This window comes from Phallusia mammillata, chromosome 2 (genome assembly GCF_965637545.1).
Source record: "Phallusia mammillata chromosome 2, kaPhaMamm4.hap1.1, whole genome shotgun sequence".
NCBI classification, from domain to species: domain Eukaryota; kingdom Metazoa; phylum Chordata; class Ascidiacea; order Phlebobranchia; family Ascidiidae; genus Phallusia; species Phallusia mammillata.
Genome location: NC_137253.1, coordinates 21,227,151 through 21,243,534, shown reverse-complemented (window position 1 = coordinate 21,243,534; position 16,384 = coordinate 21,227,151). Strand labels below are relative to the sequence as shown.

The 16,384-nt window shown below is 45.4% G+C and overlaps 1 protein-coding gene and 106 non-coding genes across 107 annotated transcripts in view; 106 read left to right on the top strand and 1 right to left on the bottom strand.

The window, feature by feature from the left end:
• Positions 1 to 16,384, bottom strand: part of LOC145212703 (dynein beta chain, ciliary-like) — a 96,756-nt gene that overhangs the window by 35,452 nt on the left and 44,920 nt on the right. The window lies entirely within an intron of this gene.
• Trnas-uga (transfer RNA serine (anticodon UGA)) lies at positions 75 to 156 on the top strand. The gene has a single exon. It is a non-coding gene; the product is annotated as a tRNA-Ser (tRNA).
• Trnas-uga (transfer RNA serine (anticodon UGA)) lies at positions 227 to 308 on the top strand. The gene has a single exon. It is a non-coding gene; the product is annotated as a tRNA-Ser (tRNA).
• Positions 379 to 460, top strand: Trnas-uga (transfer RNA serine (anticodon UGA)). The gene has a single exon. It is a non-coding gene; the product is annotated as a tRNA-Ser (tRNA).
• On the top strand, positions 535 to 616 carry Trnas-uga (transfer RNA serine (anticodon UGA)). The gene has a single exon. It is a non-coding gene; the product is annotated as a tRNA-Ser (tRNA).
• Positions 687 to 768, top strand: Trnas-uga (transfer RNA serine (anticodon UGA)). Its single transcript has one exon. It is a non-coding gene; the product is annotated as a tRNA-Ser (tRNA).
• On the top strand, positions 840 to 921 carry Trnas-cga (transfer RNA serine (anticodon CGA)). Its single transcript has one exon. It is a non-coding gene; the product is annotated as a tRNA-Ser (tRNA).
• On the top strand, positions 994 to 1,075 carry Trnas-cga (transfer RNA serine (anticodon CGA)). Its single transcript has one exon. It is a non-coding gene; the product is annotated as a tRNA-Ser (tRNA).
• Trnas-uga (transfer RNA serine (anticodon UGA)) lies at positions 1,148 to 1,229 on the top strand. The gene has a single exon. It is a non-coding gene; the product is annotated as a tRNA-Ser (tRNA).
• On the top strand, positions 1,301 to 1,382 carry Trnas-uga (transfer RNA serine (anticodon UGA)). Its single transcript has one exon. It is a non-coding gene; the product is annotated as a tRNA-Ser (tRNA).
• Trnas-cga (transfer RNA serine (anticodon CGA)) lies at positions 1,455 to 1,536 on the top strand. Its single transcript has one exon. It is a non-coding gene; the product is annotated as a tRNA-Ser (tRNA).
• On the top strand, positions 1,608 to 1,689 carry Trnas-uga (transfer RNA serine (anticodon UGA)). Its single transcript has one exon. It is a non-coding gene; the product is annotated as a tRNA-Ser (tRNA).
• Positions 1,762 to 1,843, top strand: Trnas-uga (transfer RNA serine (anticodon UGA)). The gene has a single exon. It is a non-coding gene; the product is annotated as a tRNA-Ser (tRNA).
• On the top strand, positions 1,916 to 1,997 carry Trnas-uga (transfer RNA serine (anticodon UGA)). Its single transcript has one exon. It is a non-coding gene; the product is annotated as a tRNA-Ser (tRNA).
• On the top strand, positions 2,072 to 2,153 carry Trnas-uga (transfer RNA serine (anticodon UGA)). The gene has a single exon. It is a non-coding gene; the product is annotated as a tRNA-Ser (tRNA).
• Trnas-uga (transfer RNA serine (anticodon UGA)) lies at positions 2,225 to 2,306 on the top strand. The gene has a single exon. It is a non-coding gene; the product is annotated as a tRNA-Ser (tRNA).
• On the top strand, positions 2,381 to 2,462 carry Trnas-uga (transfer RNA serine (anticodon UGA)). The gene has a single exon. It is a non-coding gene; the product is annotated as a tRNA-Ser (tRNA).
• Trnas-cga (transfer RNA serine (anticodon CGA)) lies at positions 2,535 to 2,616 on the top strand. Its single transcript has one exon. It is a non-coding gene; the product is annotated as a tRNA-Ser (tRNA).
• On the top strand, positions 2,689 to 2,770 carry Trnas-uga (transfer RNA serine (anticodon UGA)). The gene has a single exon. It is a non-coding gene; the product is annotated as a tRNA-Ser (tRNA).
• On the top strand, positions 2,842 to 2,923 carry Trnas-uga (transfer RNA serine (anticodon UGA)). The gene has a single exon. It is a non-coding gene; the product is annotated as a tRNA-Ser (tRNA).
• Positions 2,996 to 3,077, top strand: Trnas-cga (transfer RNA serine (anticodon CGA)). Its single transcript has one exon. It is a non-coding gene; the product is annotated as a tRNA-Ser (tRNA).
• On the top strand, positions 3,149 to 3,230 carry Trnas-uga (transfer RNA serine (anticodon UGA)). The gene has a single exon. It is a non-coding gene; the product is annotated as a tRNA-Ser (tRNA).
• Trnas-uga (transfer RNA serine (anticodon UGA)) lies at positions 3,303 to 3,384 on the top strand. Its single transcript has one exon. It is a non-coding gene; the product is annotated as a tRNA-Ser (tRNA).
• Trnas-uga (transfer RNA serine (anticodon UGA)) lies at positions 3,457 to 3,538 on the top strand. The gene has a single exon. It is a non-coding gene; the product is annotated as a tRNA-Ser (tRNA).
• Trnas-uga (transfer RNA serine (anticodon UGA)) lies at positions 3,613 to 3,694 on the top strand. The gene has a single exon. It is a non-coding gene; the product is annotated as a tRNA-Ser (tRNA).
• Positions 3,768 to 3,849, top strand: Trnas-uga (transfer RNA serine (anticodon UGA)). The gene has a single exon. It is a non-coding gene; the product is annotated as a tRNA-Ser (tRNA).
• Trnas-uga (transfer RNA serine (anticodon UGA)) lies at positions 3,924 to 4,005 on the top strand. Its single transcript has one exon. It is a non-coding gene; the product is annotated as a tRNA-Ser (tRNA).
• On the top strand, positions 4,081 to 4,162 carry Trnas-uga (transfer RNA serine (anticodon UGA)). Its single transcript has one exon. It is a non-coding gene; the product is annotated as a tRNA-Ser (tRNA).
• On the top strand, positions 4,233 to 4,314 carry Trnas-uga (transfer RNA serine (anticodon UGA)). Its single transcript has one exon. It is a non-coding gene; the product is annotated as a tRNA-Ser (tRNA).
• Positions 4,393 to 4,474, top strand: Trnas-uga (transfer RNA serine (anticodon UGA)). The gene has a single exon. It is a non-coding gene; the product is annotated as a tRNA-Ser (tRNA).
• Positions 4,547 to 4,627, top strand: Trnas-cga (transfer RNA serine (anticodon CGA)). The gene has a single exon. It is a non-coding gene; the product is annotated as a tRNA-Ser (tRNA).
• Trnas-cga (transfer RNA serine (anticodon CGA)) lies at positions 4,700 to 4,781 on the top strand. The gene has a single exon. It is a non-coding gene; the product is annotated as a tRNA-Ser (tRNA).
• On the top strand, positions 4,853 to 4,934 carry Trnas-uga (transfer RNA serine (anticodon UGA)). Its single transcript has one exon. It is a non-coding gene; the product is annotated as a tRNA-Ser (tRNA).
• Positions 5,007 to 5,088, top strand: Trnas-uga (transfer RNA serine (anticodon UGA)). The gene has a single exon. It is a non-coding gene; the product is annotated as a tRNA-Ser (tRNA).
• Trnas-cga (transfer RNA serine (anticodon CGA)) lies at positions 5,161 to 5,242 on the top strand. The gene has a single exon. It is a non-coding gene; the product is annotated as a tRNA-Ser (tRNA).
• On the top strand, positions 5,314 to 5,395 carry Trnas-uga (transfer RNA serine (anticodon UGA)). The gene has a single exon. It is a non-coding gene; the product is annotated as a tRNA-Ser (tRNA).
• On the top strand, positions 5,468 to 5,549 carry Trnas-uga (transfer RNA serine (anticodon UGA)). Its single transcript has one exon. It is a non-coding gene; the product is annotated as a tRNA-Ser (tRNA).
• Trnas-uga (transfer RNA serine (anticodon UGA)) lies at positions 5,624 to 5,705 on the top strand. The gene has a single exon. It is a non-coding gene; the product is annotated as a tRNA-Ser (tRNA).
• On the top strand, positions 5,776 to 5,857 carry Trnas-uga (transfer RNA serine (anticodon UGA)). The gene has a single exon. It is a non-coding gene; the product is annotated as a tRNA-Ser (tRNA).
• On the top strand, positions 5,935 to 6,016 carry Trnas-uga (transfer RNA serine (anticodon UGA)). The gene has a single exon. It is a non-coding gene; the product is annotated as a tRNA-Ser (tRNA).
• On the top strand, positions 6,089 to 6,170 carry Trnas-cga (transfer RNA serine (anticodon CGA)). Its single transcript has one exon. It is a non-coding gene; the product is annotated as a tRNA-Ser (tRNA).
• Positions 6,243 to 6,324, top strand: Trnas-uga (transfer RNA serine (anticodon UGA)). The gene has a single exon. It is a non-coding gene; the product is annotated as a tRNA-Ser (tRNA).
• Trnas-uga (transfer RNA serine (anticodon UGA)) lies at positions 6,396 to 6,477 on the top strand. Its single transcript has one exon. It is a non-coding gene; the product is annotated as a tRNA-Ser (tRNA).
• Positions 6,550 to 6,631, top strand: Trnas-cga (transfer RNA serine (anticodon CGA)). Its single transcript has one exon. It is a non-coding gene; the product is annotated as a tRNA-Ser (tRNA).
• Trnas-uga (transfer RNA serine (anticodon UGA)) lies at positions 6,703 to 6,784 on the top strand. The gene has a single exon. It is a non-coding gene; the product is annotated as a tRNA-Ser (tRNA).
• Trnas-uga (transfer RNA serine (anticodon UGA)) lies at positions 6,857 to 6,938 on the top strand. The gene has a single exon. It is a non-coding gene; the product is annotated as a tRNA-Ser (tRNA).
• On the top strand, positions 7,011 to 7,092 carry Trnas-uga (transfer RNA serine (anticodon UGA)). Its single transcript has one exon. It is a non-coding gene; the product is annotated as a tRNA-Ser (tRNA).
• Positions 7,167 to 7,248, top strand: Trnas-uga (transfer RNA serine (anticodon UGA)). The gene has a single exon. It is a non-coding gene; the product is annotated as a tRNA-Ser (tRNA).
• On the top strand, positions 7,321 to 7,402 carry Trnas-uga (transfer RNA serine (anticodon UGA)). The gene has a single exon. It is a non-coding gene; the product is annotated as a tRNA-Ser (tRNA).
• Trnas-uga (transfer RNA serine (anticodon UGA)) lies at positions 7,474 to 7,555 on the top strand. The gene has a single exon. It is a non-coding gene; the product is annotated as a tRNA-Ser (tRNA).
• Positions 7,626 to 7,707, top strand: Trnas-uga (transfer RNA serine (anticodon UGA)). Its single transcript has one exon. It is a non-coding gene; the product is annotated as a tRNA-Ser (tRNA).
• On the top strand, positions 7,785 to 7,866 carry Trnas-uga (transfer RNA serine (anticodon UGA)). Its single transcript has one exon. It is a non-coding gene; the product is annotated as a tRNA-Ser (tRNA).
• Positions 7,939 to 8,020, top strand: Trnas-cga (transfer RNA serine (anticodon CGA)). Its single transcript has one exon. It is a non-coding gene; the product is annotated as a tRNA-Ser (tRNA).
• Positions 8,091 to 8,172, top strand: Trnas-uga (transfer RNA serine (anticodon UGA)). The gene has a single exon. It is a non-coding gene; the product is annotated as a tRNA-Ser (tRNA).
• Positions 8,245 to 8,326, top strand: Trnas-cga (transfer RNA serine (anticodon CGA)). The gene has a single exon. It is a non-coding gene; the product is annotated as a tRNA-Ser (tRNA).
• On the top strand, positions 8,399 to 8,480 carry Trnas-cga (transfer RNA serine (anticodon CGA)). Its single transcript has one exon. It is a non-coding gene; the product is annotated as a tRNA-Ser (tRNA).
• On the top strand, positions 8,552 to 8,633 carry Trnas-uga (transfer RNA serine (anticodon UGA)). The gene has a single exon. It is a non-coding gene; the product is annotated as a tRNA-Ser (tRNA).
• On the top strand, positions 8,706 to 8,787 carry Trnas-uga (transfer RNA serine (anticodon UGA)). Its single transcript has one exon. It is a non-coding gene; the product is annotated as a tRNA-Ser (tRNA).
• Positions 8,860 to 8,941, top strand: Trnas-uga (transfer RNA serine (anticodon UGA)). Its single transcript has one exon. It is a non-coding gene; the product is annotated as a tRNA-Ser (tRNA).
• On the top strand, positions 9,019 to 9,100 carry Trnas-uga (transfer RNA serine (anticodon UGA)). The gene has a single exon. It is a non-coding gene; the product is annotated as a tRNA-Ser (tRNA).
• On the top strand, positions 9,173 to 9,254 carry Trnas-cga (transfer RNA serine (anticodon CGA)). Its single transcript has one exon. It is a non-coding gene; the product is annotated as a tRNA-Ser (tRNA).
• Positions 9,327 to 9,408, top strand: Trnas-uga (transfer RNA serine (anticodon UGA)). The gene has a single exon. It is a non-coding gene; the product is annotated as a tRNA-Ser (tRNA).
• Positions 9,480 to 9,561, top strand: Trnas-uga (transfer RNA serine (anticodon UGA)). Its single transcript has one exon. It is a non-coding gene; the product is annotated as a tRNA-Ser (tRNA).
• Trnas-cga (transfer RNA serine (anticodon CGA)) lies at positions 9,634 to 9,715 on the top strand. Its single transcript has one exon. It is a non-coding gene; the product is annotated as a tRNA-Ser (tRNA).
• On the top strand, positions 9,787 to 9,868 carry Trnas-uga (transfer RNA serine (anticodon UGA)). Its single transcript has one exon. It is a non-coding gene; the product is annotated as a tRNA-Ser (tRNA).
• On the top strand, positions 9,941 to 10,022 carry Trnas-uga (transfer RNA serine (anticodon UGA)). Its single transcript has one exon. It is a non-coding gene; the product is annotated as a tRNA-Ser (tRNA).
• Trnas-uga (transfer RNA serine (anticodon UGA)) lies at positions 10,095 to 10,176 on the top strand. The gene has a single exon. It is a non-coding gene; the product is annotated as a tRNA-Ser (tRNA).
• Trnas-uga (transfer RNA serine (anticodon UGA)) lies at positions 10,251 to 10,332 on the top strand. Its single transcript has one exon. It is a non-coding gene; the product is annotated as a tRNA-Ser (tRNA).
• Positions 10,405 to 10,486, top strand: Trnas-uga (transfer RNA serine (anticodon UGA)). The gene has a single exon. It is a non-coding gene; the product is annotated as a tRNA-Ser (tRNA).
• On the top strand, positions 10,558 to 10,639 carry Trnas-uga (transfer RNA serine (anticodon UGA)). The gene has a single exon. It is a non-coding gene; the product is annotated as a tRNA-Ser (tRNA).
• Trnas-uga (transfer RNA serine (anticodon UGA)) lies at positions 10,714 to 10,795 on the top strand. The gene has a single exon. It is a non-coding gene; the product is annotated as a tRNA-Ser (tRNA).
• Positions 10,866 to 10,947, top strand: Trnas-uga (transfer RNA serine (anticodon UGA)). The gene has a single exon. It is a non-coding gene; the product is annotated as a tRNA-Ser (tRNA).
• Trnas-uga (transfer RNA serine (anticodon UGA)) lies at positions 11,025 to 11,106 on the top strand. The gene has a single exon. It is a non-coding gene; the product is annotated as a tRNA-Ser (tRNA).
• On the top strand, positions 11,179 to 11,260 carry Trnas-cga (transfer RNA serine (anticodon CGA)). Its single transcript has one exon. It is a non-coding gene; the product is annotated as a tRNA-Ser (tRNA).
• On the top strand, positions 11,331 to 11,412 carry Trnas-uga (transfer RNA serine (anticodon UGA)). The gene has a single exon. It is a non-coding gene; the product is annotated as a tRNA-Ser (tRNA).
• Positions 11,485 to 11,566, top strand: Trnas-cga (transfer RNA serine (anticodon CGA)). The gene has a single exon. It is a non-coding gene; the product is annotated as a tRNA-Ser (tRNA).
• Trnas-cga (transfer RNA serine (anticodon CGA)) lies at positions 11,639 to 11,720 on the top strand. The gene has a single exon. It is a non-coding gene; the product is annotated as a tRNA-Ser (tRNA).
• Trnas-uga (transfer RNA serine (anticodon UGA)) lies at positions 11,792 to 11,873 on the top strand. Its single transcript has one exon. It is a non-coding gene; the product is annotated as a tRNA-Ser (tRNA).
• Positions 11,946 to 12,027, top strand: Trnas-uga (transfer RNA serine (anticodon UGA)). Its single transcript has one exon. It is a non-coding gene; the product is annotated as a tRNA-Ser (tRNA).
• Positions 12,100 to 12,181, top strand: Trnas-cga (transfer RNA serine (anticodon CGA)). Its single transcript has one exon. It is a non-coding gene; the product is annotated as a tRNA-Ser (tRNA).
• On the top strand, positions 12,253 to 12,334 carry Trnas-uga (transfer RNA serine (anticodon UGA)). The gene has a single exon. It is a non-coding gene; the product is annotated as a tRNA-Ser (tRNA).
• Trnas-uga (transfer RNA serine (anticodon UGA)) lies at positions 12,407 to 12,488 on the top strand. Its single transcript has one exon. It is a non-coding gene; the product is annotated as a tRNA-Ser (tRNA).
• Positions 12,561 to 12,642, top strand: Trnas-uga (transfer RNA serine (anticodon UGA)). The gene has a single exon. It is a non-coding gene; the product is annotated as a tRNA-Ser (tRNA).
• On the top strand, positions 12,717 to 12,798 carry Trnas-uga (transfer RNA serine (anticodon UGA)). Its single transcript has one exon. It is a non-coding gene; the product is annotated as a tRNA-Ser (tRNA).
• Positions 12,873 to 12,954, top strand: Trnas-uga (transfer RNA serine (anticodon UGA)). Its single transcript has one exon. It is a non-coding gene; the product is annotated as a tRNA-Ser (tRNA).
• Positions 13,027 to 13,108, top strand: Trnas-uga (transfer RNA serine (anticodon UGA)). Its single transcript has one exon. It is a non-coding gene; the product is annotated as a tRNA-Ser (tRNA).
• Trnas-uga (transfer RNA serine (anticodon UGA)) lies at positions 13,182 to 13,263 on the top strand. Its single transcript has one exon. It is a non-coding gene; the product is annotated as a tRNA-Ser (tRNA).
• On the top strand, positions 13,338 to 13,419 carry Trnas-uga (transfer RNA serine (anticodon UGA)). The gene has a single exon. It is a non-coding gene; the product is annotated as a tRNA-Ser (tRNA).
• On the top strand, positions 13,490 to 13,571 carry Trnas-uga (transfer RNA serine (anticodon UGA)). Its single transcript has one exon. It is a non-coding gene; the product is annotated as a tRNA-Ser (tRNA).
• Positions 13,649 to 13,730, top strand: Trnas-uga (transfer RNA serine (anticodon UGA)). The gene has a single exon. It is a non-coding gene; the product is annotated as a tRNA-Ser (tRNA).
• On the top strand, positions 13,803 to 13,884 carry Trnas-uga (transfer RNA serine (anticodon UGA)). Its single transcript has one exon. It is a non-coding gene; the product is annotated as a tRNA-Ser (tRNA).
• On the top strand, positions 13,959 to 14,042 carry Trnas-uga (transfer RNA serine (anticodon UGA)). Its single transcript has one exon. It is a non-coding gene; the product is annotated as a tRNA-Ser (tRNA).
• Positions 14,115 to 14,196, top strand: Trnas-uga (transfer RNA serine (anticodon UGA)). The gene has a single exon. It is a non-coding gene; the product is annotated as a tRNA-Ser (tRNA).
• Positions 14,270 to 14,351, top strand: Trnas-uga (transfer RNA serine (anticodon UGA)). The gene has a single exon. It is a non-coding gene; the product is annotated as a tRNA-Ser (tRNA).
• Positions 14,426 to 14,507, top strand: Trnas-uga (transfer RNA serine (anticodon UGA)). The gene has a single exon. It is a non-coding gene; the product is annotated as a tRNA-Ser (tRNA).
• Trnas-uga (transfer RNA serine (anticodon UGA)) lies at positions 14,578 to 14,659 on the top strand. Its single transcript has one exon. It is a non-coding gene; the product is annotated as a tRNA-Ser (tRNA).
• Trnas-uga (transfer RNA serine (anticodon UGA)) lies at positions 14,736 to 14,817 on the top strand. The gene has a single exon. It is a non-coding gene; the product is annotated as a tRNA-Ser (tRNA).
• Positions 14,890 to 14,971, top strand: Trnas-uga (transfer RNA serine (anticodon UGA)). The gene has a single exon. It is a non-coding gene; the product is annotated as a tRNA-Ser (tRNA).
• On the top strand, positions 15,044 to 15,125 carry Trnas-uga (transfer RNA serine (anticodon UGA)). The gene has a single exon. It is a non-coding gene; the product is annotated as a tRNA-Ser (tRNA).
• On the top strand, positions 15,196 to 15,277 carry Trnas-uga (transfer RNA serine (anticodon UGA)). The gene has a single exon. It is a non-coding gene; the product is annotated as a tRNA-Ser (tRNA).
• Positions 15,352 to 15,433, top strand: Trnas-uga (transfer RNA serine (anticodon UGA)). The gene has a single exon. It is a non-coding gene; the product is annotated as a tRNA-Ser (tRNA).
• On the top strand, positions 15,506 to 15,587 carry Trnas-uga (transfer RNA serine (anticodon UGA)). The gene has a single exon. It is a non-coding gene; the product is annotated as a tRNA-Ser (tRNA).
• On the top strand, positions 15,661 to 15,742 carry Trnas-uga (transfer RNA serine (anticodon UGA)). Its single transcript has one exon. It is a non-coding gene; the product is annotated as a tRNA-Ser (tRNA).
• Trnas-uga (transfer RNA serine (anticodon UGA)) lies at positions 15,817 to 15,898 on the top strand. The gene has a single exon. It is a non-coding gene; the product is annotated as a tRNA-Ser (tRNA).
• Positions 15,969 to 16,050, top strand: Trnas-uga (transfer RNA serine (anticodon UGA)). Its single transcript has one exon. It is a non-coding gene; the product is annotated as a tRNA-Ser (tRNA).
• Positions 16,127 to 16,208, top strand: Trnas-uga (transfer RNA serine (anticodon UGA)). Its single transcript has one exon. It is a non-coding gene; the product is annotated as a tRNA-Ser (tRNA).
• On the top strand, positions 16,281 to 16,362 carry Trnas-uga (transfer RNA serine (anticodon UGA)). The gene has a single exon. It is a non-coding gene; the product is annotated as a tRNA-Ser (tRNA).

Genomic DNA, 16,384 nt, shown 5'->3' with positions numbered 1-16,384 from the left:
TTTTACACTTTCCCTATATGGAGTGTTTTAATGCCGTCTTCGATCGACAATGAAACAAAGAAGCGAAACTGTCAGCTGCGATGGCCGAGTGGTTAAGGCGTTGGACTTGAAATCCAATGGGATATTCCCGCACAGGTTCGAACCCTGTTCGCAGCGTTTTGCCTATTTTTTAGGTGTGTCTTAATGCTGTCTGCATTCGATAATAAACGAAGAAGCGAAACTGTCAGCTGCCATGGCCGAGTGGTTAAGGCGTTGGACTTGAAATCCAATGGGATATTCCCGCACAGGTTCGAACCCTGTTCGCAGCGTTTTGCCTATTTTTTAGGTGTGTCTTAATGCTGTCTGCATTCGATAATAAACGAAGAAGCGAAACTGTCAGCTGCGATGGCCGAGTGGTTAAGGCGTTGGACTTGAAATCCAATGGGATATTCCCCCACACGTTCGAACCCTGTTCGCAGCGTTTTACATTTTGCCTATAAAGTGCGTTTTAATGCCGTCTTCGTTCGACAATGAAACAAAGAAGCGAAGCTGTCAGCTGCGATGGCCGAGTGGTTAAGGCGTTGGACTTGAAATCCAATGGGATATTCCCGCACAGGTTCGAACCCTGTTCGCAGCGTTTTGCCTATTTTTTAGGTTTGTCTTAATGCTGTCTGCATTCGATAATAAACGAAGAAGCGAAACTGTCAGCTGCGATGGCCGAGTGGTTAAGGCGTTGCATTTGAAATCCAATGGGATATTCCCGCACAGGTTCGAACCCTGTTCGCAGCGTTTTGCCTATTTTTGTAGGTGTGTTTTATTCCGTCTTTATTCGATAATGAAACGAAGAAACGAAATTGTCAGCTGCGATGGCCGAGTGGTTAAGGCGTTGGACTCGAAATCCAATGGGATATTCCCGCACAGGTTCGAACCCTGTTCGTAGCGTTTTGCCTATTTTTGTAGTTATGTTTTAATGCCGTCTTTATTCGGTAATGAAACGAAGAAACGAAATTGTCAGCTGCGATGGCCGAGTGGTTAAGGCGTTGGACTCGAAATCCAATGGGATATTCCCGCACAGGTTCGAACCCTGTTCGCAGCGTTTTGTCTATTTTTATAGGTGTGTTTTAATGCTGTGTTGATGCGATTATGAAACAAAGAAGAGAAGCTGTCAGCTGCGATGGCCGAGTGGTTAAGGCGTTGGACTTGAAATCCAATGGGATATTCCCGCACAGGTTCGAACCCTGTTCGCAGCGTTTTGCCTAGTTTGTAGGTGTGTTTTAATGCTGTCTTCGTTCGACAATGAAACAAAGAAACGAAATTGTCAGCTGCGATGGCCGAGTGGTTAAGGCGTTGGACTTGAAATCCAATGGGATATTCCCGCACAGGTTCGAACCCTGTTCGCAGCGTTTTGCCTATTTTTGTAGGTGTGTTTTAATACTGTCTGTATTCGATAATGAAACAAAGAAACGAAACTGTCAGCTGCGATGGCCGAGTGGTTAAGGCGTTGGACTCGAAATCCAATGGGATATTCCCGCACAGGTTCGAACCCTGTTCGCAGCGTTTTGCCTATTTTTGTAGGTGTGTTTTAATGCTCTCTTTATTCGACAATGAACGAAGAAACGAAATTGTCAGCTGCGATGGCCGAGTGGTTAAGGCTATGGACTTGAAATCCAATGGGATATTCCCGCACAGGTTCGAACCCTGTTCGCAGCGTTTTGTCTATTTTTATAGGTGTGTTTTAATGCTGTGTTGATTCGATTATGAAACAAAGAAGAGAAACTGTCAGCTGCGATGGCCGAGTGGTTAAGGCTATGGACTTGAAATCCAATGGGATATTCCCGCACAGGTTCGAACCCTGTTCGCAGCGTTTTGCCTATTTTTGTCGGTGTGTTTTAATACTGTCTGCATTCGATAATGAAACAAAGAAACGAAACTGTCAGCTGCGATGCCCGAGTGGTTAAGGCGTTGGACTTGAAATCCAATGGGATATTCCCGCACAGGTTCGAACCCTGTTCGCAGCGTTTTACACTTTGCCTATAAGGTGTGTTTTAATGCCGTCTTCGTTCGACAATGAAACAAAGAAGCGAAACTGTCAGCTGCGATGGCCGAGTGGTTAAGGCGTTGGACTTGAAATCCAATGGGATATTCCCGCACAGGTTCGAACCCTGTTCGCAGCGTTTTGTCTCTTTTTATAGGTGTGTTTATAGCTGTGTTGATGCGATTATGAAACAAAGAAGAGAAACTGTCAGCTGCGATGGCCGAGTGGTTAAGGCGTTGGACTTGAAATCCAATGGGATATTCCCGCACAGGTTCGAACCCTGTTCGCAGCGTTTTACACTTTGCCTATAAGGTGTGTTTTAATGCCGTCTTCGTGCTACAATGAAACAAAGAAGCGAAACTGTCAGCTGCGATGGCCGAGTGGTTAAGGCGTTGGACTTGAAATCCAATGGGATATTCCCTCACAGGTTCGAACCCTGTTCGCAGCGTTTTGCCTATTTTTGTAGTTGTGTTTTAATGCCGTCTTTATTCGGTAATGAAACGAAGAAACGAAATTGTCAGCTGCGATGGCCGAGTGGTTAAGGCGTTGGACTCGAAATCCAATGGGATATTCCCGCACAGGTTCGAACCCTGTTCGCAGCGTTTTGTCTATTTTTATAGGTGTGTTTTAATGCTGTGTTGATGCGATTATGAAACAAAGAAGAGAAGCTGTCAGCTGCGATGGCCGAGTGGTTAAGGCGTTGGACTTGAAATCCAATGGGATATTCCCGCACAGGTTCGAACCCTGTTCGCAGCGTTTTGCCTAGTTTGTAGGTGTGTTTTAATGCTGTCTTCGTTCGACCATGAAACAAAGAAACGAAATTGTCAGCTGCGATGGCCGAGTGGTTAAGGCGTTGGACTTGAAATCCAATGGGATATTCCCGCACAGGTTCGAACCCTGTTCGCAGCGTTTTGCCTATTTTTGTAGGTGTGTTTTAATACTGTCTGTATTCGATAATGAAACAAAGAAACGAAACTGTCAGCTGCGATGGCCGAGTGGTTAAGGCGTTGGACTCGAAATCCAATGGGATATTCCCGCACAGGTTCGAACCCTGTTCGCAGCGTTTTGCCTATTTTTGTAGGTGTGTTTTAATGCTGTCTTTATTCGACAATGAACGAAGAAACGAAATTGTCAGCTGCGATGGCCGAGTGGTTAAGGCTATGGACTTGAAATCCAATGGGATATTCCCGCACAGGTTCGAACCCTGTTCGCAGCGTTTTGTCTATTTTTATAGGTGTGTTTTAATGCTGTGTTGATTCGATTATGAAACAAAGAAGAGAAACTGTCAGCTGCGATGGCCGAGTGGTTAAGGCTATGGACTTGAAATCCAATGGGATATTCCCGCACAGGTTCGAACCCTGTTCGCAGCGTTTTGCCTATTTTTGTAGGTGTGTTTTAATACTGTCTGCATTCGATAATGAAACAAAGAAACGAAACTGTCAGCTGCGATGGCCGAGTGGTTAAGGCGTTGGACTTGAAATCCAATGGGATATTCCCGCACAGGTTCGAACCCTGTTCGCAGCGTTTTACACTTTGCCTATAAGGTGTGTTTTAATGCCGTCTTCGTTCGACAATGAAACAAAGAAGCGAAACTGTCAGCTGCGATGGCCGAGTGGTTAAGGCGTTGGACTTGAAATCCAATGGGATATTCCCGCACAGGTTCGAACCCTGTTCGCAGCGTTTTACACTTTTCCATAAGGTGTGTTTTAATGCCGTCTTCGTGCGACAATGAAACAAAGAAGCGAAACTGTCAGCTGCGATGGCCGAGTGGTTAAGGCGTTGGACTTGAAATCCAATGGGATATTCCCGCACAGGTTCGAACCCTGTTCGCAGCGTTTTACACTTTGCCTATAAGGTGTGTTTTAATGCCGTCTTCGTGCGACAATGAAACAAAGAAGAGAAACTGTCAGCTGCGATGGCCGAGTGGTTAAGGCGTTGGACTTGAAATCCAATGGGATATTCCCGCACAGGTTCGAACCCTGTTCGCAGCGTTTTGCCTATTTTTGTATAGGGGTGTTTTTGATGCTGTCTTTATTCGATAATGAAACAACGAAACGAAATTGTCAGCTGCGATGGCCGAGTGGTTAAGGCGTTGGACTTGAAATCCAATGGGATATTCCCGCACAGGTTCGAACCCTGTTCGCAGCGTTTTGCCTATTTTTTAGGTGTGTCTTAATGCTGTTTGCAGTCGATAATAAACGAAGAAGCGAAACTGTCAGCTGCGATGGCCGAGTGGTTAAGGCGTTGGACTTGAAATCCAATGGGATATTCCCTCACAGGTTCGAACCCTGTTCGCAGCGTTTTACACTTTGCCTATTTTTTAGGTGATGTCTTAATGCTGTCTGCATTCGATAATAAATGAAGGAGCGAAACGGTCAGCTGCGATGGCCGAGTGGTTAAGGCGTTGGACTTGAAATCCAATGGGATATTCCCGCACAGGTTCGAACCCTGTTCGCAGCGTTTTGCCTATTTTTGTAGGTGTGTTTTAATGCCGTCTTTATTCGATAATGAAACGGAGAAACGAAATTGTCAGCTGCGATGGACGAGTGGTTAAGGCGTTGGACTCGAAATCCAATGGGATATTCCCGCACAGGTTCGAACCCTATCGCAGCGATTTGCCTATTTTTGTAGGTGTGTTTTAATGCTGTATTTGTTCGATTATGAAACAAAGAAGAGAAATTGTCAGCTGCGATGGCCGAGTGGTTAAGGCGTTGGACTCGAAATCCAATGGGATATTCCCTCACAGGTTCGAACCCTGTTCGCAGCGTTTTGCCTAGTTTGTAGGTGTGTTTTAATGCTGTCTTCGTTCGACAATGAAACAAAGAAACGAAATTGTCAGCTGCGATGGCCGAGTGGTTAAGGCGTTGGACTTGAAATCCAATGGGATATTCCCGCACAGGTTCGAACCCTGTTCGCAGCGTTTTGTCTATTTTTATAGGTGTGTTTTAATGCTGTCTTCGTTCGACAATGAAACAAAGAAACGAAATTGTCAGCTGCGATGGCCGAGTGGTTAAGGCGTTGGACTTGAAATCCAATGGGATATTCCCGCACAGGTTCGAACCCTGTTCGCAGCGTTTTGCCTATTTTTGTAGGTGTGTTTTAATACTGTCTGTATTCGATAATGAAACAAAGAAACGAAACTGTAAGCTGCGATGGCCGAGTGGTTAAGGCGTTGGACTCGAAATCCAATGGGATATTCCCGCACAGGTTCGAACCCTGTTCGCAGCGTTTTGCCTATTTTTGTAGGTGTGTTTTAATGCTGTCTTTATTCGACAATGAACGAAGAAACGAAATTGTCAGCTGCGATGGCCGAGTGGTTAAGGCTATGGACTTGAAATCCAATGGGATATTCCCGCACAGGTTCGAACCCTGTTCGCAGCGTTTTGTCTATTTTTATAGGTGTGTTTTAATGCTGTGTTGATTCGATTATGAAACAAAGAAGAGAAACTGTCAGCTGCGATGGCCGAGTGGTTAAGGCTATGGACTTGAAATCCAATGGGATATTCCCGCACAGGTTCGAACCCTGTTCGCAGCGTTTTGCCTATTTTTGTATAGGGGTGTTTTAATGCTGTCTTTATTCGATAATGAAACAAAGAAACGAAATTGTCAGCTGCGATGGCCGAGTGGTTAAGGCGTTGGACTTGAAATCCAATGGGATATTCCCGCACAGGTTCGAACCCTGTTCGCAGCGTTTTGCCTATTTTTTAGGTGTGTCTTAATGCTGTCTGCAGTCGATAATAAACGAAGAAGCGAAACTGTCAGCTGCGATGGCCGAGTGGTTAAGGCGTTGGACTTGAAATCCAATGGGATATTCCCTCACAGGTTCGAACCCTGTTCGCAGCGTTTTACACTTTGCCTATTTTTTAGGTGTGTTTTAATGCTGTCTGCATTCGATAATAAATGAAGGAGCGAAACTGTCAGCTGCGATGGCCGAGTGGTTAAGGCGTTGGACTTGAAATCCAATGGGATATTCCCGCACAGGTTCGAACCCTGTTCGCAGCGTTTTGCCTAGTTTTGTAGTTGTGTTTTAATGCCGTCTTTATTCGATAATGAAACGAAGAAACGAAATTGTCAGCTGCGATGGCCGAGTGGTTAAGGCGTTGGACTCGAAATCCAATGGGATATTCCCGCACAGGTTCGAACCCTGTTCGCAGCGTTTTGTCTATTTTTATAGGTGTGTTTTAATGCTGTGTTGATGCGATTATGAAACAAAGAAGAGAAGCTGTCAGCTGCGATGGCCGAGTGGTTAAGGCGTTGGACTTGAAATCCAATGGGATATTCCCGCACAGGTTCGAACCCTGTTCGCAGCGTTTTGCCTAGTTTGTAGGTGTGTTTTAATGCTGTCTTCGTTCGACAATGAAACAAAGAAACGAAATTGTCAGCTGCGATGGCCGAGTGGTTAAGGCGTTGGACTTGAAATCCAATGGGATATTCCCGCACAGGTTCGAACCCTGTTCGCAGCGTTTTGCCTATTTTTGTAGGTGTGTTTTAATACTGTCTTTATTCGATAATGAAACAAAGAAACGAAACTGTCAGCTGCGATGGCCGAGTGGTTAAGGCGTTGGACTCGAAATCCAATGGGATATTCCCGCACAGGTTCGAACCCTGTTCGCAGCGTTTTGCCTATTTTTGTAGGTGTGTTTTAATGCTGTCTTTATTCGACAATGAACGAAGAAACGAAATTGTCAGCTGCGATGGCCGAGTGGTTAAGGCTATGGACTTGAAATCCAATGGGATATTCCCGCACAGGTTCGAACCCTGTTCGCAGCGTTTTGTCTATTTTTATAGGTGTGTTTTAATGCTGTGTTGATTCGATTATGAAACAAAGAAGAGAAACTGTCAGCTGCGATGGCCGAGTGGTTAAGGCTATGGACTTGAAATCCAATGGGATATTCCCGCACAGGTTCGAACCCTGTTCGCAGCGTTTTGCCTAGTTTTGTAGGTGTGTTTTAATACTGTCTGCATTCGATAATGAAACAAAGAAACGAAACTGTCAGCTGCGATGGCCGAGTGGTTAAGGCGTTGGACTTGAAATCCAATGGGATATTCCCGCACAGGTTCGAACCCTGTTCGCAGCGTTTTGCACTTTGCCTATAAGGTGTGTTTTAATGCCGTCTTCGTTCGACAATGAAACAAAGAAGCGAAACTGTCAGCTGCGATGGCCGAGTGGTTAAGGCGTTGGACTTGAAATCCAATGGGATATTCCCGCACAGGTTCGAACCCTGTTCGCAGCGTTTTGTCTCTTTTTATAGGTGTGTTTTAATGCTGTGTTGATGCGATTATGAAACAAAGAAGAGAAACTGTCAGCTGCGATGGCCGAGTGGTTAAGGCGTTGGACTTGAAATCCAATGGGATATTCCCTCACAGGTTCGAACCCTGTTCGCAGCGTTTTGCCTAGTTTGTAGGTGTGTTTTAATGCTGTCTGCATTCGATAATGAAACAAAGAAACGAAACTGTCAGCTGCGATGGCCGAGTGGTTAAGGCGTTGGACTTGAAATCCAATGGGATATTCCCGCACAGGTTCGAACCCTGTTCGCAGCGTTTTGCCTATTTTTTAGGTGTGTCTTAATGCTGTCTGCAGTCGATAATAAACGAAGAAGCGAAACTGTCAGCTGCGATGGCCGAGTGGTTAAGGCGTTGGACTTGAAATCCAATGGGATATTCCCTCACAGGTTCGAACCCTGTTCGCAGCGTTTTACACTTTGCCTATTTTTTAGGTGTGTCTTAATGCTGTCTGCATTCGATAATGAATGAAGGAGCGAAACTGTCAGCTGCGATGGCCGAGTGGTTAAGGCGTTGGACTTGAAATCCAATGGGATATTCCCGCACAGGTTCGAACCCTGTTCGCAGCGTTTTGCCTAGTTTTGTAGTTGTGTTTTAATGCCGTCTTTATTCGATAATGAAACGAAGAAACGAAATTGTCAGCTGCGATGGCCGAGTGGTTAAGGCGTTGGACTCGAAGTCCAATGGGATATTCCCGCACAGGTTCGAACCCTGTTCGCAGCGTTTTGCCTATTTTTTAGGTGTGGCTTAATGCTGTCTGCATTCGATAATAAACGAAGAAGCGAAACTGTCAGCTGCGATGGCCGAGTGGTTAAGGCGTTGGACTTGAAATCCAATGGGATATTCCCGCACAGGTTCGAACCCTGTTCGCAGCGTTTTGCCTATTTTTGTAGGTTTGTTTTAATGCCGTCTTTATTCGATAATGAAACGAAGAAACGAAATTGTCAGCTGCGATGGACGAGTGGTTAAGGCGTTGGACTCGAAATCCAATGGGATATTCCCTCACAGGTTCGAACCCTGTTCGCAGCGATTTGCCTATTTTTGTAGGTGTGTTTTAATGCTGTATTTGTTCGATTATGAAACAAAGAAGAGAAATTGTCAGCTGCGATGGCCGAGTGGTTAAGGCGTTGGACTCGAAATCCAATGGGATATTCCCTCACAGGTTCGAACCCTGTTCGCAGCGTTTTGCCTAGTTTGTAGGTGTGTTTTAATGCTGTCTTCGTTCGACAATGAAACAAAGAAACGAAATTGTCAGCTGCGATGGCCGAGTGGTTAAGGCGTTGGACTTGAAATCCAATGGGATATTCCCGCACAGGTTCGAACCCTGTTCGCAGCGTTTTGTCTATTTTTATAGGTGTGTTTTAATGCTGTCTTCGTTCGACAATGAAACAAAGAAACGAAATTGTCAGCTGCGATGGCCGAGTGGTTAAGGCGTTGGACTTGAAATCCAATGGGATATTCCCGCACAGGTTCGAACCCTGTTCGCAGCGTTTTGCCTATTTTTGTAGGTGTGTTTTAATACTGTCTGTATTCGATAATGAAACAAAGAAACGAAACTGTCAGCTGCGATGACCGAGTGGTTAAGGCGTTGGACTTGAAATCCAATGGGATATTCCATCACAGGTTCGAACCCTGTTCGCAGCGTTTTACACTTTGCCTATTTTTTAGGTGTGTTTTAATGCTGTCTGCATTCGATAATAAATGAAGGAGCGAAACTGTCAGCTGCGATGGCCGAGTGGTTAAGGCGTTGGACTTGAAATCCAATGGGATATTCCCGCACAGGTTCGAACCCTGTTCGCAGCGTTTTGCCTAGTTTTGTAGTTGTGTTTTAATGCCGTCTTTATTCGATAATGAAACGAAGAAACGAAATTGTCAGCTGCGATGGCCGAGTGGTTAAGGCGTTGGACTCGAAATCCAATGGGATATTCCCGCACAGGTTCGAACCCTGTTCGCAGCGTTTTGTCTATTTTTATAGGTGTGTTTTAATGCTGTGTTGATGCGATTATGAAACAAAGAAGAGAAGCTGTCAGCTGCGATGGCCGAGTGGTTAAGGCGTTGGACTTGAAATCCAATGGGATATTCCCGCACAGGTTCGAACCCTGTTCGCAGCGTTTTGCCTAGTTTGTAGGTGTGTTTTAATGCTGTCTTCGTTCGACAATGAAACAAAGAAACGAAATTGTCAGCTGCGATGGCCGAGTGGTTAAGGCGTTGGACTTGAAATCCAATGGGATATTCCCGCACAGGTTCGAACCCTGTTCGCAGCGTTTTGCCTATTTTTGTAGGTGTGTTTTAATACTGTCTTTATTCGATAATGAAACAAAGAAACGAAACTGTCAGCTGCGATGGCCGAGTGGTTAAGGCGTTGGACTCGAAATCCAATGGGATATTCCCGCACAGGTTCGAACCCTGTTCGCAGCGTTTTGCCTATTTTTGTAGGTGTGTTTTAATGCTGTCTTTATTCGACAATGAACGAAGAAACGAAATTGTCAGCTGCGATGGCCGAGTGGTTAAGGCTATGGACTTGAAATCCAATGGGATATTCCCGCACAGGTTCGAACCCTGTTCGCAGCGTTTTGTCTATTTTTATAGGTGTGTTTTAATGCTGTGTTGATTCGATTATGAAACAAAGAAGAGAAACTGTCAGCTGCGATGGCCGAGTGGTTAAGGCTATGGACTTGAAATCCAATGGGATATTCCCGCACAGGTTCGAACCCTGTTCGCAGCGTTTTGCCTAGTTTTGTAGGTGTGTTTTAATACTGTCTGCATTCGATAATGAAACAAAGAAACGAAACTGTCAGCTGCGATGGCCGAGTGGTTAAGGCGTTGGACTTGAAATCCAATGGGATATTCCCGCACAGGTTCGAACCCTGTTCGCAGCGTTTTGCACTTTGCCTATAAGGTGTGTTTTAATGCCGTCTTCGTTCGACAATGAAACAAAGAAGCGAAACTGTCAGCTGCGATGGCCGAGTGGTTAAGGCGTTGGACTTGAAATCCAATGGGATATTCCCGCACAGGTTCGAACCCTGTTCGCAGCGTTTTGTCTCTTTTTATAGGTGTGTTTTAATGCTGTGTTGATGCGATTATGAAACAAAGAAGAGAAACTGTCAGCTGCGATGGCCGAGTGGTTAAGGCGTTGGACTTGAAATCCAATGGGATATTCCCTCACAGGTTCGAACCCTGTTCGCAGCGTTTTGCCTAGTTTGTAGGTGTGTTTTAATGCTGTCTGCATTCGATAATGAAACAAAGAAACGAAACTGTCAGCTGCGATGGCCGAGTGGTTAAGGCGTTGGACTTGAAATCCAATGGGATATTCCCGCACAGGTTCGAACCCTGTTCGCAGCGTTTTGCCTATTTTTGTATAGGGGTGTTTTAATGCTGTCTTTATTCGATAATGAAACAAAGAAACGAAATTGTCAGCTGCGATGGCCGAGTGGTTAAGGCGTTGGACTTGAAATCCAATGGGATATTCCCGCACAGGTTCGAACCCTGTTCGCAGCGTTTTGCCTATTTTTTAGGTGTGTCTTAATGCTGTCTGCAGTCGATAATAAACGAAGAAGCGAAACTGTCAGCTGCGATGGCCGAGTGGTTAAGGCGTTGGACTTGAAATCCAATGGGATATTCCCTCACAGGTTCGAACCCTGTTCGCAGCGTTTTACACTTTGCCTATTTTTTAGGTGTGTCTTAATGCTGTCTGCATTCGATAATGAATGAAGGAGCGAAACTGTCAGCTGCGATGGCCGAGTGGTTAAGGCGTTGGACTTGAAATCCAATGGGATATTCCCGCACAGGTTCGAACCCTGTTCGCAGCGTTTTGCCTAGTTTTGTAGTTGTGTTTTAATGCCGTCTTTATTCGATAATGAAACGAAGAAACGAAATTGTCAGCTGCGATGGCCGAGTGGTTAAGGCGTTGGACTCGAAGTCCAATGGGATATTCCCGCACAGGTTCGAACCCTGTTCGCAGCGTTTTGCCTATTTTTTAGGTGTGGCTTAATGCTGTCTGCATTCGATAATAAACGAAGAAGCGAAACTGTCAGCTGCGATGGCCGAGTGGTTAAGGCGTTGGACTTGAAATCCAATGGGATATTCCCGCACAGGTTCGAACCCTGTTCGCAGCGTTTTGCCTATTTTTGTAGGTTTGTTTTAATGCCGTCTTTATTCGATAATGAAACGAAGAAACGAAATTGTCAGCTGCGATGGACGAGTGGTTAAGGCGTTGGACTCGAAATCCAATGGGATATTCCCTCACAGGTTCGAACCCTGTTCGCAGCGATTTGCCTATTTTTGTAGGTGTGTTTTAATGCTGTATTTGTTCGATTATGAAACAAAGAAGAGAAATTGTCAGCTGCGATGGCCGAGTGGTTAAGGCGTTGGACTCGAAATCCAATGGGATATTCCCTCACAGGTTCGAACCCTGTTCGCAGCGTTTTGCCTAGTTTGTAGGTGTGTTTTAATGCTGTCTTCGTTCGACAATGAAACAAAGAAACGAAATTGTCAGCTGCGATGGCCGAGTGGTTAAGGCGTTGGACTTGAAATCCAATGGGATATTCCCGCACAGGTTCGAACCCTGTTCGCAGCGTTTTGTCTATTTTTATAGGTGTGTTTTAATGCTGTCTTCGTTCGACAATGAAACAAAGAAACGAAATTGTCAGCTGCGATGGCCGAGTGGTTAAGGCGTTGGACTTGAAATCCAATGGGATATTCCCGCACAGGTTCGAACCCTGTTCGCAGCGTTTTGCCTATTTTTGTAGGTGTGTTTTAATACTGTCTGTATTCGATAATGAAACAAAGAAACGAAACTGTCAGCTGCGATGACCGAGTGGTTAAGGCGTTGGACTCGAAATCCATTGGGATATTCCCTCACAGGTTCGAACCCTGTTCGCAGCGTTTTGCCTATTTTTGTAGGTGTGTTTTAATGCTGTCTTTATTCGACAATGAACGAAGAAACGAAACTGTCAGATGCGATGGCCGAGTGGTTAAGGCTATGGACTTGAAATCCAATGGGATATTCCCGCACAGGTTCGAACCCTGTTCGCAGCGTTTTGTCTATTTTTATAGGTGTGTTTTAATGCTGTGTTGATTCGATTATGAAACAAAGAAGAGAAACTGTCAGCTGCGATGGCCGAGTGGTTAAGGCTATGGACTTGAAATCCAATGGGATATTCCCGCACAGTTTCGAACCCTGTTCGCAGCGTTTTGCCTATTTTTGTAGGTGTGTTTTGATGCTGTCTGCATTCGATAATGAAACAAAGAAACGAAACTGTCAGCTGCGATGGCCGAGTGGTTAAGGCGTTGGACTTGAAATCCAATGGGATATTCCCGCACAGGTTCGAACCCTGTTCGCAGCGTTTTACACTCTGCCTATAAGGTGTGTTTTAATGCCGTCTTCGTTCGACAATGAAACAAAGAAGCGAAACTGTCAGCTGCGATGGCCGAGTGGTTAAGGCGTTGGACTTGAAATCCAATGGGATATTCCCGCACAGGTTCGAACCCTGTTCACAGCGTTTTACACTCTGCCTATAAGGTGTGTTTTAATGCCGTCTTCGTTCGACAATGAAACAAAGAAGCGAAACTGTCAGCTGCGATGGCCGAGTGGTTAAGGCGTTGGACTTGAAATCCAATGGGATATTCCCGCACAGGTTCGAACCCTGTTCGCAGCGTTTTGTCTATTTTTATAGGTGTGTTTTAATGCTGTGTTGATTCGATTATGAAACAAAGAAGAGAAACTGTCAGCTGCGATGGCCGAGTGGTTAAGGCGTTGGACTTGAAATCCAATGGGATATTCCCGCACAGGTTCGAACCCTGTTCGCAGCGTTTTACACTTTTCCATAAGGTGTGTTTTAATGCCGTCTTCGTGCGACAATGAAACAAAGAAGCGAAACTGTCAGCTGCGATGGCCGAGTGGTTAAGGCGTTGGACTTGAAATCCAATGGGATATTCCCGCACAGGTTCGAACCCTGTTCGCAGCGTTTTGACTATTTTTGTATACGGGTGTTTTAATGCTGTCTTTATTCGATAATGAAACAAAGAAACGAAATTGTCAGCTGCGATGGCCGAGTGGTTAAGGAGTTGGACTTGAAATCCAATGGGATATTCCCGCACAGGTTCGAACCCTGTTCGCAGCGTTTTGCCTATTTTTTAGGTGTGTCTTAATGCTGTCTGCACTCGGTAATAAACGAAGAAGCGAAACTGTCAGCTGCGATGGCCGAGTGGTTAAGGCGTTGGACTTGAAATCCAATGGGATATTCCCGCACAGGTTCGAACCCTGTTCGCAGCGTTTTACACTTTGCCTATTTTTTAGGTGTGTCTTAATGCTGTCTGCATTCGATAATAAATGAAGGAGCGAAACTGTCAGCTGCGATGGCCGAGTGGTTAAGGCGTTGGACTTGAAATCCAATGGGATATTCCCGCACAGGTTCGAACCCTGTTCGCAGCGTTTTGCCTATTTTTGTAGGTGTGTTTTAATGCCGTCTTTATTCGATAATGAAACGAAGAAACGAAATTGTCAGCTGCGATGGCCGAGTGGTTAAGGCGTTGGACTTGAAATCCAATGGGATATTCCCGCACAGGTTCGAACCCTGTTCACAGCGTTTTACACTCTGCCTATAAGGTGTGTTTTAATGCCGTCTTCGTTCGACAATGAAACAAAGAAGCGAAACTGTCAGCTGCGATGGCCGAGTGGTTAAGGCGTTGGACTTGAAATCCAATGGGATATTCCCGCACAGGTTCGAACCCTGTTCGCATGGTTTTGCCTATTTTTGTATAGGGGTGTTTTAATGCTGTGTTGATTCGATTATGAAACAAAGAAGAGAAACTGTCAGCTGCGATGGCCGAGTGGTTAAGGCGTTGGACTTGAAATCCAATGGGATATTCCCGCACAGGTTCGAACCCTGTTCGCAGCGTTTTACACTTTTCCATAAGGTGTGTTTTAATGCCGTCTTCGTACGAAAATGAAACAAAGAAGCGAAACTGTCAGCTGCGATGGCCGAGTGGTTAAGGCGTTGGACTTGAAATCCAATGGGATATTCCCGCACAGGTTCGAACCCTGTTCGCAGCGTTTTGCCTATTTTTGTGTAGGGGTGTTTTAATGCTGTCTTTGTTCGATAATGAAACAAAGAAACGAAATTGTCAGCTGCGATGGCCGAGTGGTTAAGGCGTTGGACTTGAAATCCAATGGGATATTCCCGCACAGGTTCGAACCCTGTTCGCAGCGTTTTGCCTATTTTTTAGGTGTGTCTTAATGCTGTCTGCACTCGATAATAAACGAAGAAGCGAAACTGTCAGCTGCGATGGCCGAGTGGTTAAGGCGTTGGACTTGAAATCCAATGGGATATTCCCTCACAGGTTCGAACCCTGTTCGCAGCGTTTTACACTTTGCCTATTTTTAGGTGTGTCTTAATGCTGTCTGCATTCGATAATAAATGAAGGAGCGAAACTGTCAGCTGCGATGGCCGAGTGGTTAAGGCGTTGGACTTGAAATCCAATGGGATATTCCCGCACAGGTTCGAACCCTGTTCGCAGCGTTTTGCCTATTTTTGTAGGTGTGTTTTAATGCCGTCTTTATTCGATAATGAAACGAAGAAACGAAATTGTCAGCTGCGATGGCCGAGTGGTTAAGGCGTTGGACTTGAAATCCAATGGGATATTCCCGCACAGGTTCGAACCCTGTTCGCAGCGTTTTGCCTATTTTTGTAGGTGTGTTTTAATGCCGTCTTTATTCGATAATGAAACGAATAAACGTAATTGTCAGCTGCGATGGCCGAGTGGTTAAGGCGTTGGACTTGAAATCCAATGGGATATTCCCTCACAGGTTCGAACCCTGTTCGCAGCGTTTGTCCTATTTTTTAGGTGTGTTTTAATGCTGTCTGCATTCGACAATGAACGAAGAAACGAAATTGTCAGATGCGATGGCCGAGTGGTTAAGGCGTTGGACTTGAAATCCAATGGGATATTCCCGCACAGGTTCGAACCCTGTTCACAGCGTTTTACACTCTGCCTATAAGGTGTGTTTTAATGCCGTCTTCGTTCGACAATGAAACAAAGAAGCGAAACTGTCAGCTGCGATGGCCGAGTGGTTAAGGCGTTGGACTTGAAATCCAATGGGATATTCCCGCACAGGTTCGAACCCTGTTCGCAGCGTTTTGTCTATTTTTATAGGTGTGTTTTAATGCTGTGTTGATTCGATTATGAAACAAAGAAGAGAAACTGTCAGCTGCGATGCCCGAGTGGTTAAGGCGTTGGACTTGAAATCCAATGGGATATTCCCGCACAGGTTCGAACCCTGTTCGCAGCGTTTTACACTTTTCCATAAGGTGTGTTTTAATGCCGTCTTCGTGCGACAATGAAACAAAGAAGCGAAACTGTCAGCTGCGATGGCCGAGTGGTTAAGGCGTTGGACTTGAAATCCAATGGGATATTCCCGCACAGGTTCGAACCCTGTTCGCAGCGTTTTGCCTATTTTTGTATAGGGGTGTTTTAATGCTGTCTTTATTCGATAATGAAACAAAGAAACGGAATTGTCAGCTGCGATGGCCGAGTGGTTAAGGCGTTGGACTTGAAATCCAATGGGATATTCCCGCACAGGTTCGAACCCTGTTCGCAGCGTTTTGCCTATTTTTTAGGTGTGTCTTAATGCTGTCTGCACTCGATAATAAACGAAGAAGCGAAACTGTCAGCTGCGATGGCCGAGTGGTTAAGGCGTTGGACTTGAAATCCAATGGGATATTCCCTCACAGGTTCGAACCCTGTTCGCAGCGTTTTACACTTTGCCTATTTTTAGGTGTGTCTTAATGCTGTCTGCATTCGATAATAAATGAAGGAGCGAAACTGTCAGCTGCGATGGCCGAGTGGTTAAGGCGTTGGACTTGAAATCCAATGGGATATTCCCGCACAGGTTCGAACCCTGTTCGCAGCGTTTTGCCTATTTTTGTAGGTGTGTTTTAATGCCGTCTTTATTCGATAATGAAACGAAGAAACGAAATTGTCAGCTGCGATGGCCGAGTGGTTAAGGCGTTGGACTTGAAATCCAATGGGATATTCCCGCACAGGTTCGAACCCTGTTCGCAGCGTTTTGCCTATTTTTGTAGGTGT